The sequence below is a fragment of the Vidua macroura genome, chromosome 7 (assembly GCF_024509145.1).
Source record: "Vidua macroura isolate BioBank_ID:100142 chromosome 7, ASM2450914v1, whole genome shotgun sequence".
Lineage (NCBI taxonomy): Eukaryota > Metazoa > Chordata > Aves > Passeriformes > Viduidae > Vidua > Vidua macroura.
The window spans coordinates 32,919,780-32,931,976 of NC_071577.1; the positions used below are offsets into that span (position 1 = coordinate 32,919,780).

The 12,197-nt window shown below is 37.4% G+C and overlaps 1 protein-coding gene and 1 long non-coding RNA gene across 3 annotated transcripts in view; one reads left to right on the plus strand and one right to left on the minus strand.

Annotated features, from left to right (window-relative positions):
• DPP10 (dipeptidyl peptidase like 10) overlaps nucleotides 1-12,197 on the minus strand; it is a 440,196-nt gene that overhangs the window by 138,731 nt on the left and 289,268 nt on the right. The gene's annotated exons all lie outside the window — the stretch shown is intronic.
• LOC128810111 (uncharacterized) lies at nucleotides 10,214-10,584 on the plus strand. The gene is made up of 2 exons (XR_008437940.1): nucleotides 10,214-10,353; nucleotides 10,537-10,584. It is a non-coding gene; the product is annotated as an uncharacterized LOC128810111 (long non-coding RNA).

The window sequence follows — 12,197 nt, forward strand, 5'->3', positions numbered from 1 at the left end:
AGATCAGTTTTAGTAGTTCTAAAGACAAACTTATTCTAGTTTACAGGTTGAAATTTAAGTCATTACAAGGAAGTCACTTAGTAGTTCAACACACTCATATGAAGTATATGAATTTGATATTGTCTTCCAAATAATATATTCCAAGTACATAAAGGCTGGAATGTCAGAACTGATGAAAGCAGGATAGATTGCACTCATTTTATGCAATGCATTCAGAGATTTCAGGGTCAAAAGAGCTCATTATGTACTTCTATCCTGAATTCTTTCAGAGCTAAGATTAAAGGATTTTGACCTGCATTTCTGGCACCAGGCCTGTAATTTCCTGTTGGGTTTTCCTTTATAAAGAGCATGCAGGCTTGCTTTAAACACTTTAGTGCAGAATCCACTATAGCTCTTGATACTATGAGCTGACAAACTAAAAAAACAAATCCTACTAGGATGCCATTAACACCTTACTTAAAGACCTTTGACTGTAATAATGCCTGGGGGAATTAGCAATAAAAGAAATCCATTTAATTTTACAGTGTAATGTGAAGCACATTAAGGAGATGCCAGAAATTGAAGACTATTCTGCTCTGTTCTGTAGAGTGCCCCTTCAACTGTCTGAATCCAGTTTATGGCACTGAAACAATTCACTGTTAGGGTAAAAACACAGGTTGTGTGATACAGTGATGTATCCAAATACCAACTACTCAATTTCTATTACATAACTTAATTAAGATGTGCATATAAATTTCTATACTCTATATAAAATCACACATGTCCCAATTTGCAGAGAGCAGAAACATTCCTTTTCCTGCCCTGGCATTTTCCCTGAACATGAAACTCAACAGGAAGTGACAGCATTACAGCATTACTGTTTCTGTAACACTTACTTTCATCTTCGACCAAAAAAAAAAAAAAAAAAAAAAAAAAAAAAAAAAAAAAAAAAAAAGGAAAAAAAAAAAGCAGCACTTTATCAGCTTTCAACACACAGCCCTGGAGAGGAAACAGAGGTATTCCACCTTTTTTTCTCCAAGAAAAGAGCCCAGAATTGGAGCTCCCCAGGAAGAAAACTACTTCCCAGGAAGAAAGAAGCTACTACATTTGAGGATACATGTCTTGTTTCAAGCAGATGCCAAGAACTCTTGGCCTGATACCAATGACTCCAAGAAAGACTTTTCACATTCCTTACTCAGCAGCAGGGCAGAGGAAGAAAAGCTTCCAAGCTCCCTGGAGTGAAATATCAGCACTATGAGTCTGTGCTCAGTGATGAGGACATGCTTGGCATGTCTGGTTTTGGGAAAAAAGAGGAGAGAGAAGTGCTTTAATTTTCACTTAAAAAAAAAAAAAAGAAAATTAAAAAAAAAAAGAAAATAAAAAAGAAAGAGGAAAAAAAATAGAGTAACTCTTGGCAGGAGCAGGTTACTTATTCCATACAGCAAGGAAAGCAGCTGGGAGAAAAATGTAACTTTCAAAATATTTGAAACTCATCGCTGACAAAGTTTGGCACAGCTTGGACCTGGCACTTGCTTCAGGACTTAATCTCTGTTCTCCTTCTCTCTAAGAGAAATATGAGGAGTATACAACATATAAAGCAAAGAAAAATACATTCATTTTCAGTAAATAAGCAATACCTACAGGAGTACCTATAAAATATAATTTTATTTTCAGCTATGGAAAGACAAAAAGCTGTCACTCATGTTTCTGCAGCCTTATAGCCAGTTAAACACTCTTCTGAAACACCACAAGGCAATGGAAATAAAGCATTATGTGATAAACAATCCACAGCCCATTTTTTTCTAACCCGCTAGCTTTTTAAGACAAAAAGCCTTTGAAATCTTTCAGCACAGTTATTTCCAAGTTCTGGGTTTCTAGGTACTACTTCTAATTAGCATCTGAGATTCTATTGCATTTATTTTTCATTTGTAAAACAGACATTCGAGGGGAGATAAACAGTCTAATGCCAGCACACCCTAACACAGTTAAATGCTAAAGTGATGTGGCATCTAACTCTATACAACATTTATCTTTACATATTTCATCAGAAAATGTTCATACACCAATTATAAATGCAATAAAAAAGTCCTATGAATATTTAACAAATTGTAAATATTAGCTACATTGTGTAGACCACATCAAGATTTCTTACAACCTCGTGGAATATAATACTCACCCTTTTTAAGAGAATACTCATCCTGTTGTGAAGTTCTACTACCCGTCTGCTAAGTGTTCATACACTGAATTATTCAATATGTCCAATTAAAATTAATCATGTCATATTCATCACACACCAAGAGAAGAGCATCAATTCCAGAATTCCACATATAGCTTATTTTTAAAAAAGAATACAGTTCACATAGCAAAAATGTGAAGTAAACTCTTCTGAGTAGCAATCAACAAATGCAGTGCCTATTAAAATCTTGAGTTTCATGCAAAATAAGAAGAGGACAGGGTGATATCCAGCACTGTGAGACCAAGCAGCAGCTGAGACATGGCTGAGCAGATGCACAGAGAGAGGAGAAGGATGAGAGTCCTGTGCCTGGGAAGGGCTCATGTCTGAGACCAGATCTGAACCTGCTCCCCTGGCACAGCACCAATCACTTCATCTAGATAATGAATTTATTTAGATTTACTTGTGCACCAGAGATGCTGGCCAAACTAATATATAAATAATCAATATCATTGACAACATGCAAGTGCAAAACTAGTGATTTTTTTCCCCTTCAAATAGGTTTTTCTTTCATAACTAGACTTTAATGAATGCTTTTCATAAATGTCAAATGAAACATTTGAATAGCAAGTCAGTTTAGAGAAAATCTTAAAATGTTTTAAAGCTTAATACATTGAGGCAACTTCTGACTGGTAAGTCATAGAAGCAAAACCCCGAGAGCAAACCCCAGCAGAGACAAGGGCACTGCTTTCTCCATCACTTACACTGTATCACATCCAGAGTGTTTTGCCTGTCACCCAGAGCAACTTCAGCTATAAAAGCATCCTGCCTGGCTTTGTATCCTTTGAGTTCAAAAAGATTTTGAGCAGCTTGAGCACAGGACCAGTTTATTATACTTTATTCTGGGACTGCTCATGGTGCCACTGGCAGTGACGGTGGTGCACTCTGATGCCTTCATTAGATGGCAGCAAAAATTGAGGTGGTCAGGAGAATTCCAACCAGTCATATTTTCCATTTGGACAGCAAATAAAATGGACATTATTTCTAGTTCAGTTATTATGATAGGTTTATTTATGCCCCTGCATCCTTCCATTGGTAACATACTGTAACAAAGATTGAACTGATGCATGCAAAACACTTGAGCTCAGAGAGGCAGCTGTGGGAGTCATTCCTGCCCAAGGCAGGGGCACTAGTAAAGGGATTCTGCATTATATTTCACGGGAGAAATTGTTGTCAAGTCTAGAAGAATGCACAGAAAAGTAAGTTTCTAGTTTTCCTTCTGCACTTCTGCAGTAAGAGATGCCCTTTCCAATAGCCCTAGGTTGCATCAACCATAAAGATAACGCATTTATTATTTATTAGTCTAACCCTTGGATTACACTTTTTTTTTTTCTCTTTTTTTTTTTTTTTTCACCAGGCTTAATTCTATTTACATCCAATTTTCTCCAGCTGAACTGAATACTGGAAGATAAATGGGTAACACTTACAGGGTTGGTTACCTAATTCTAGACAGCAAATCATACAGGCAGAGACCAGAAACAATGACACTGAAGAGTAAAGGAACTGTTAAAGTCACCAAACCTGACCTCTTGTACATCTTATTGGAAAACTAAACTATCAAAAAGCCAGAAATTCTTTTAAAAGGCAGCAACAAGAAGACATAAATATGCCAAACAGAGCATAACTTAAAAGAACATGTTTAACAGCAGTAAAGGTATACATGAGTCTATACCCCAGTACCTCATTAATACTACAAAGGTATTTGTAGATTCAATTTTTCTTCAAAGAAGATTGTCTGAATTCATTAAATATGACACAAGAAACAATAAATAAAAATTTTAATCAGGGTTTACTAGATATAGTAGTAAAGGAAGAATCTAAGTTTTTTATTTCTCTCTAAAGCTTAAAGCTAGAAGAAAATTAACTACAATCAAATGAAAAAAGAGAAAAAAAAAAAGGGAAGAAAAACTCCACTCCAAACATAAAAACACACACCGAAAAAACCACACAAAATCCCCACCCAAAATCAACAACCAAATCCAAAACAAACAACTAAAACCAAAATCCTGTTTTTTTCATATTCCACATGCAAGCAAAGAATCAGTAGCTGTTATCAGTCATATTATACAGCCATGAGATGGAAGAAGAAGAAGAGAAGCAGATGCCCTTACAGAGAAGGACACCCAGAACACAAAATGGGTTTCCAAATGTTCTTCATCTTGGTGGGAAGCATCTTCTACAAGAAGCAATAGCTAAATTCTCTTAAGTGATATGAAGATAGAAAAGATGTGGGGACAATGCTGCAGAAGATAATTGGCATTGCTTGTGGCAGAACCAGAATGAATATTTATGATGTAGATCAAAAAAAAATCTTTAAAAATTGTATTTACTCACTTATACAGACAGAAATTCTTCCAGGTTGTTCACCAGTGCATTCCTTAAATTAATATTTCCCCTCCAGAGGAAATGACTAAAACTAAGAAAGACTATTCTCATTACAGAAGACATAAGAGGTCATTTCAGCTCACCAACTGATGATTCCTGTAATACAGAGAGATGTGACAAACCCAAAATATTCCCATAAAATCTAACAGTTATATTTCTCATTCAGTCAACATTAAGAGTTATTGCTATTCATGAAGGACCTGTGCAGGTAATGTTTGAGTGTTACAGGAAATTCACAGCAAATAAAAGGCACTGAAGTAAAAAGTCAGTTCACTGGATTTCAAAAGCAAATTCATACTTACAGACAAACATTTCCCAGACACTTCAAATCTACAACAGACAAAATGAGCTGGCAAACCTCTCTTCCTCATCCTGCTATTTTTCAATAGATGGAGAAGATCTCAGAGTGGCTGCCCTGGACATTCCTCGGGAGTAACTCTGGAACAGAGCTCAGTGAACCCCCAGCAGGGATTGAGGTGTCGGAGCCTGAATGCAAAACCAGGGACTTCATCATGCACCCAGTGCACGGGGTGGCTGCACAGGGACAGCAGCTCAGCCTGGAGCATGGAGAAACAGGGAGCAGAGCTGGCCCTCCAACCATGGAGCAGCCACTCTGACAGAAATAAAGTGCCACATGACAGGAAGGGAAGTGTTGGTGATTCTGTGCCATTCTGGCTACAAAATGAAACTGAGTTTCCTGCAGAAGCAACAGCACATCAGTGGTGTGACTTTCACCACTGGTGTGACTTTCACCACTGGTGTGACCTTCACCACTAGCTTTTTGTCATCTTGCAAGGACTTTAACCTCATTATATTCTAGGTGCAGCACTTTATATGGTGCTACATGTAATACCTCCACTGTAATTCTGCCTTTTAAAGCTACATACTAATCAATTTAATATGGTGTGTGGTACCACCACACAGACTTCCCATTAAATGAGGCCATTTGGAGGGTTTTAATAAGCCATTATCACTTGGTGTCTAGTTTATAATTGTGCATAGGATTTCTTAGCAGAGATCACCCCATTACTGATGTGAGGTAGTAGCACAGGCTATAATTATTTAAGTAAAAGACTTAAGGCTTTGAGATGAAACTGGCTTTGAAACAAAATACTACATCCAGCTTAACTAAGCACCCACATCAACAATATCTGCAGAGAACAGTGTCAGTCCAAGAGAGAAAATGAGCGCTTACAGCTTAAAATTCAGCTTCAGAATTCTGAAATGTCTGAATCCTTCCAGTGTCAGAGAATTGAGTTCTACTCTCTGCAGATTGCATTCTGATATTGCCTATCAGTCACATGCCAGCCTGTGATATTTCTTTTAATGGGAAAAAGTACATTTTATAGCATATATAGCAGATATAACATTAGCACTTCTTCCATAAATTTAAAACACCGTGATCTTAGCACTGAGAATAACAGAAGCAGAGCCACTATAAAGTACATTAAAATCCTGGTTTTTATTTTAATGATGACCTATTTTTAATGATTTTTTTTTTTTTAACAGAGAGAATAAACACCTGACTTTTCCCTAGACATGTTGTGCTGACTGAAGATTCCTGCACCTTCAACTTCTATCAGTATTAACTGGTATTACAGAAAGGTTGCAGAGAGAAGTCTGATAAAGCTGGGCAAAATAAGAGGTATATAATAAATTTTGTAGATCTACAGTTACAAGTTTTCATTAATTCCTCCAAAGGATTATTTTTAGTTCTAAAAGAGAAATTACCTCAGTGGCAGAAGTTAGAGGCTCCTTGGGTGAACCACACTAAGAGTTTCATCATTAGGAGAGTTAAGTATTTTGGAGAAAGGGAAGAGGAAAATAAAATCTCTTAGATCAGCTTTTGAAAAGAGAGCTCAAGCTGTGTTCTTCAGCTGGAAATGTTTTACCACTATGCCTTTTGACATAACAGATGGCACTGTCACCCAAGTAAGCACAAAATCAGGTTCAAATAACCTGACTGGCAATCACAACAGCTTTAAGCCAAGTTGTAGGAAGTAGGATCTGACTGACCTTACAGATGACCTGTCCCTGTCTTAACCTTTGTGTGGGTTAGTCCTGACTTTTCAGACTGATTGAACTGAAAAGACTGAAAAGAGGTTTGCCACATCTCTAAAAAAATGTCAGAAACACTACAAGATAGAAAAGAACTTTGTTTTCTTTCCTCTTCCATGAATTGCTCCTAAAACACTTTGTGAATGTAAACTTTTACATTTGTTCAAAATAACTTAAAGCCTCATTTGCCTCAAATAAAATTTCCTCATCCAACAAAAATCCTTAAGCATCTCAGTACTTGAGCTGACCCACAATCAGCATTTTTACATAAATGCACATACTTCCCTCTCTCTTTCTTCAGTTCAGCTGCTATAGCAAAACATTCAGTCAGTTTTTAAAGCTGCAAATGAGCAAGCTTCATACTGATATCAGAAAGGACAAAACACAATTACTTCAGCACCCAACTCTTGAAAAAGACCTGAGAACTGCTATTAGATCTGGGATCAATCAGTCCTGTGAAAGGAAAGGCTTCCAGACAGGCTCCAGTCACACAGGTGCTGCAGCAATCCTACTTCTCCCTCTAATTGTCTCAGTTTTATTGAAGATGAAAAAGTAACTCATAGAGATGGGAACTCTGTGCATACAGTGAATGCAGAAATACAATTTATATTCTTCTTTGGAGATACCCTAAAACAAATCCTATGATGAAATCTAATATTAACTTTAGGATAAAATCATTGTATTTCCATAGGCACCATAAGTACATGTAGTATTATATATACATTTGATACTAACAAAATTCTTTCAGAGGGATTTATATAGGTGAATGTATTTCCCTTCTAATTTGGATGATTAAAAGGCTCTTGCTTCAGTGATATGCACCCCCACAAGCCCCCAACTGGGCAAGTAGCAGAGAACTAAGAGCCACTCTTTTTTAACTACTTTTGCAGGTTAGAAACAATTAAAACTATCACTAGGAATTAATTCTTGTTTAGATTTTTTTCCATTCTCTCCCTCAGGATGCAAAGGTCTGCAGGTCACTTGTACTCTCCTCTTCCTTTATAGATAAATCAAATTGATTGATTTGTCTTGATATGGGGTAGAAAAATCTTGGCCACAAAGTAGAGAAAGCCTCCTCAGTAGAAGAATCCATTTTATTCATTAGCTAAATGTTTTTCCTTTACAAATGTATGATTTCCAGCAGCAAGAAGTCAGATTGAATACAAAAATTATCTGACCTGTGCTACGAACAGGTGGCTCATCTGACTGATACCAACAGATCTTGGCTGTTTTATGCTTTTTATTAAATGTATATTTGAAAAGAGCACTATTCCTGAGAAATCTCTCATATCACCAGAGATTTTATAAGAAATATAAAGAAACATTGTACAATTATACCTGCTGGGCTGTATATTTTTCACAGGATGAACTTTTCTGGAATTAAACTGCCTATAAGTTTAAACACCATTCAAGTGTTTTTTCAGTGTGCTTTTTGGTTATACACAAGCCCTGTCTACAAGCAGGGCTCAGGATGTCCTTGTGATCTATAATTCCTCTGACTTTCGGGGCAAGTAGCAGTCATAGCTCTTCTTTCATCAGGGGGAAGAGGAGGACTCAGAGGACCTCTTCTCTGAATTGAGAGGTTTTGATATTTCTAGTGTTTATCTTCTTTTCCTAAAATCCCGCTAGGGTTCCTTTTTTTTTTTCCCCCTCATTTTACCTCATTTCCTTTAGAAGAGGATTTCTGAGGAAAAGCCCCACTGCTCACCATGACATCAAGCACCAAGTGATCGCACTGGTGTTCCAAAGTAACTCATGGTTTTTTCCCTCTCATTCCTACAGCAATACTTTCAGACTTTGAAACTATTAAACAGTCAAAAGTCCCGAGAATAGTATTAGAAGCCCACATTTGAATATTAACAAATCAGCATTAGCTGGTGCATCTCTAAATGTTAAGCGTGTAAATATTCACATGTAGGAAAACAAGTTTCTGGTTATATTTAGCAGTATTTTTAATACAAACTCCTGAAAAATAAGTAAACATTGGAGCACTTTAGGTTGTGAGAGCTGCTGAGCAAACCCCAGGAACAGCTAAAGGCCATCCTACCCATGGGTTCAGTAATTGGGGTACCTCAGCTCCCAGTGTCTACAAACACGGGACAAAATATATGATCAAGCAGAAACTGTAACACACCTTCTCTTCCTTCCCCACACCACTTTGCCCCTTTCCATACCTCCTGATGTGTGAAAAAAGCAAACATAAAAATGTAACTTTACTGATCTGTGCTTCCTTACAAAGCATTGAAAAAAACCCTACCTATTATAAGTAGAATGAAACCCACAGAAACGTCCTGAAAGTTATAAAATACGATTCAGTGATCTGCGAAGACAAAAAGAATTCTGTTAAATAAAGCTTCATGAATGATTCACAAGGCCCAGAACTCCCTCTATTTCCAGCAGTGATCTCAAGCAAGTTTAATATTTCTAGGTAAATAATTCATGTTACTTTTGTTTCTAGCAATAACGTGTTCTCAAAAATGCTGGCTGCACAGCATGCTCTGCCCCTTCCCTGGATTTTCAGGCTGTGCTGTCTGAAAGGACATCACTTAATTCCACTTGCAGGAGTCATAACCACCTGGTTTTGAATATGACTAAAGAAGAATGAATAATGACCGAGGTTTCTGGCATAGCTTCAGCTGTGATATATTAAAATGGCCATGAACATGGGACAGCAAAGTTGGTATCTGTACATTAGATACAGAATCACCACAAATGATGGAGTATTTCTGAGAGCAGGCAGTGAGAACTGATTGCTCAGTATTTCCAAGGACAGTCCCATGATAATGTGAAAAGGCACAAAGATTTGGAAGGACATTTGAGTTAAGAATGGTCTCCTAGTAGAGACTTAGCTCTTACACTTTGCAAGGATAAAGTCTGCAAGCAGTAATGCTCTTTGACTCAAAAACTGTCCTTATATGTGCCTTTCTGCCACAGGGAAAGCAATTATGTTACAAAGATTGTTATTTAGCAGGTTTTTGCTATCATACTGAAAAAGATTTTCCTGTATAGTGCTGTTGTATCCTACAGCACACTACAGCTGTCACAGAGCTGTAAACATTACAAGCTTGCCCCTGTTAAAACAGCCAATTTTGGGACCTTACAAAGGTAACGTCACCTCACGCGTGGATTCTTACAAACAATTATCCTGCACAGCTTCAGCTACCAGAACAATCAGAGCAGGATGCCTTCCCTGAACTATCTGCAGAATTATCTTTACCTTCCAAAGCACGGTGGGAAACTTGAAATCTCAGGGTCTCATAATGTGGGCCATCATGGCTACCAGCCATTATCCCAATCACGGCGGTGATTCACGCCGCTGCTGCAGCACGGAAGAGCAAGGAACCGTGGTGCTTCTTGCTATTTGTCTCCAGAAGAGCACAGCAGCTGCTCACAATGACTGCTCTTGTTATGTTTCTCCCTACCAGCTTTATGTCACAAAACTAAGATGCAAAGCCATTATGATCCACCCGTGATAATGCCTGCTGAACTACAGCGTGCTTGGATAAAGCAGCTATTATGTCACTCAAACGTGCATGAAATCACAAACTGGGAGGGAATACAACTATTCTGAACACAGCTGAAATCCTATTCACTCTGATCAATAGCAATAAGTGGGCTAAGATCAATTCCACCAAGCATAGTATCAAGCAATAATATTACTATTGCAGTGATCACACATAGAAATAGGAAAGCTTGAGGTGGGAGTTCAAGGAGGGTTAACTTTTATTATTCAATATACAGTTGAAGCAGAGACAAAGAAAAATGTAATTTTCAATAATATTTAATACTTATGTGCAGATGGCAATACCTCCTACACATTATCTGTTTATTCCTACTGCTTAAAGAACAGTCTATTAATCACATATTTTTTCTGCCTTCAGCTTTGATTGCAAAATTGTCATGAATAATAAATAATTTCCTGTACTATCTCCAGAGGCTCAAGAAAAAGTACAGCAAATTCCTTTCATCCCCGTATGTATCTCTCCCACAAATTTATGCCTCTTTCAATTTCAGCTCCCCCTCAAATGATGTATTCCAAGCTTGAAAAGGGGGAAGACATAAGTTATCAGGGCATGCTTCACTCCTAAATATCAATCACTTAGTCCCTCACTAGCAGTGAAATCTACTTTATCATCACTAGTGGGGATATATTTCGATTCTGACAGAAGCCATTGAGACAGACTTAGCAACCAACAGAACAAAACAGAATTTTCAGCAATTCCAATTGGTTTCAATGCCAGGGTAATTTCACCTAATCAACAGAGACTGATTCAAGTTGGAGCTCTAGATAGTTATTGATTTGAGTTTGGATTTTTTAAAAAGGAAGAGCCAACATCTTTGCTTCCAAACATTTCTGCAACTGTCATGTTCGAAGCTCTGGACTTTGCAATATTAAAAAGTTTATGATAATCTAAGATGATGATCTGATGTTATTAGTTCTGTTGACGTTTAAGAACTTCTATCATAGTTTTAAAAAAACCCCTCTCTCTCTGCCAACTTAAGGTACAAAGATAAAAATAAATAACACAATTACATCAGTAATATAATTCACTATAATGCTATCATTAACTTAATCGACACTATGCAAATTTACATTAGCTCTGGATGTGCCTTTTATTTATAGAGGTTTTATTTTTGAAGTTACAAACAGTAACCATGCCAGATCAAATCTTGCCATCTGAGTGGGTTTAATCTACCCATTAAACCTCCAAGATGTACTTTAAAAAAAGAACCTGGTGAAAAATTGCCAGTATTCCTTGGAAATACAGGTGATGTTTACCTGTGTTCTGAATGCTGGCAGAAATGCTATGCAGAATTTATAGGCATATTTTAAATATATTTTAAGCAGCACTTCTGTTGCCTGCCTTATTCTTGTAAAAGTGATTTTCACTCTTTAAAGAAAAATATTTTCTAAGCACTGGTGCTAATTTCTCATGTCTCTTGTCTTTGTCACTTGTTCTGTCCTTCCAAGAGGCAAACTTACATAACCTTGTCATTTCAGTGTGCAGCACCACAGATGAGAGAGGAGTTTGCAAATGGGAGGTTTCCAAAAATCAGATTTCAGCCCAGTCTCTATACACTGCAGTCTGATATTAGAAAGGAATTCCAAATTTAAGTAACTGACTATACCAAATGTAGGAATTCTTGATCTCTGTTAAGATAGCTGAAATCATCTTTAAATTCCAGCACTAAGGTTAGTCTGAAGGAAGATTTTCACATGCCAGCACCACAGCAGAGTGTACTGCATATGGAAATAACTGGGGTTTTTTTTCTAGTTTATTTAAAACCTGCAGAATCCACAGAGTATGGCTAACCCATGCTGAGTTTCCAGCTCTCAGACAGTGCTCCAGGTATGTGGTTCACTAACCAAACCCAGACTCCCATGAGGAGCAACAACACAACATCTGCAAGCATGAAAAGGTGCTTTCCCCAGGCAGAATTAGGAGCAATGCCAGGGTATTTCAGCCAAGCAGCCACAAGTGTTCCAGTGAGTCCCTTGGCATGTGATCACATTTCTTCACTCTGCCCACAGGCACCTTTA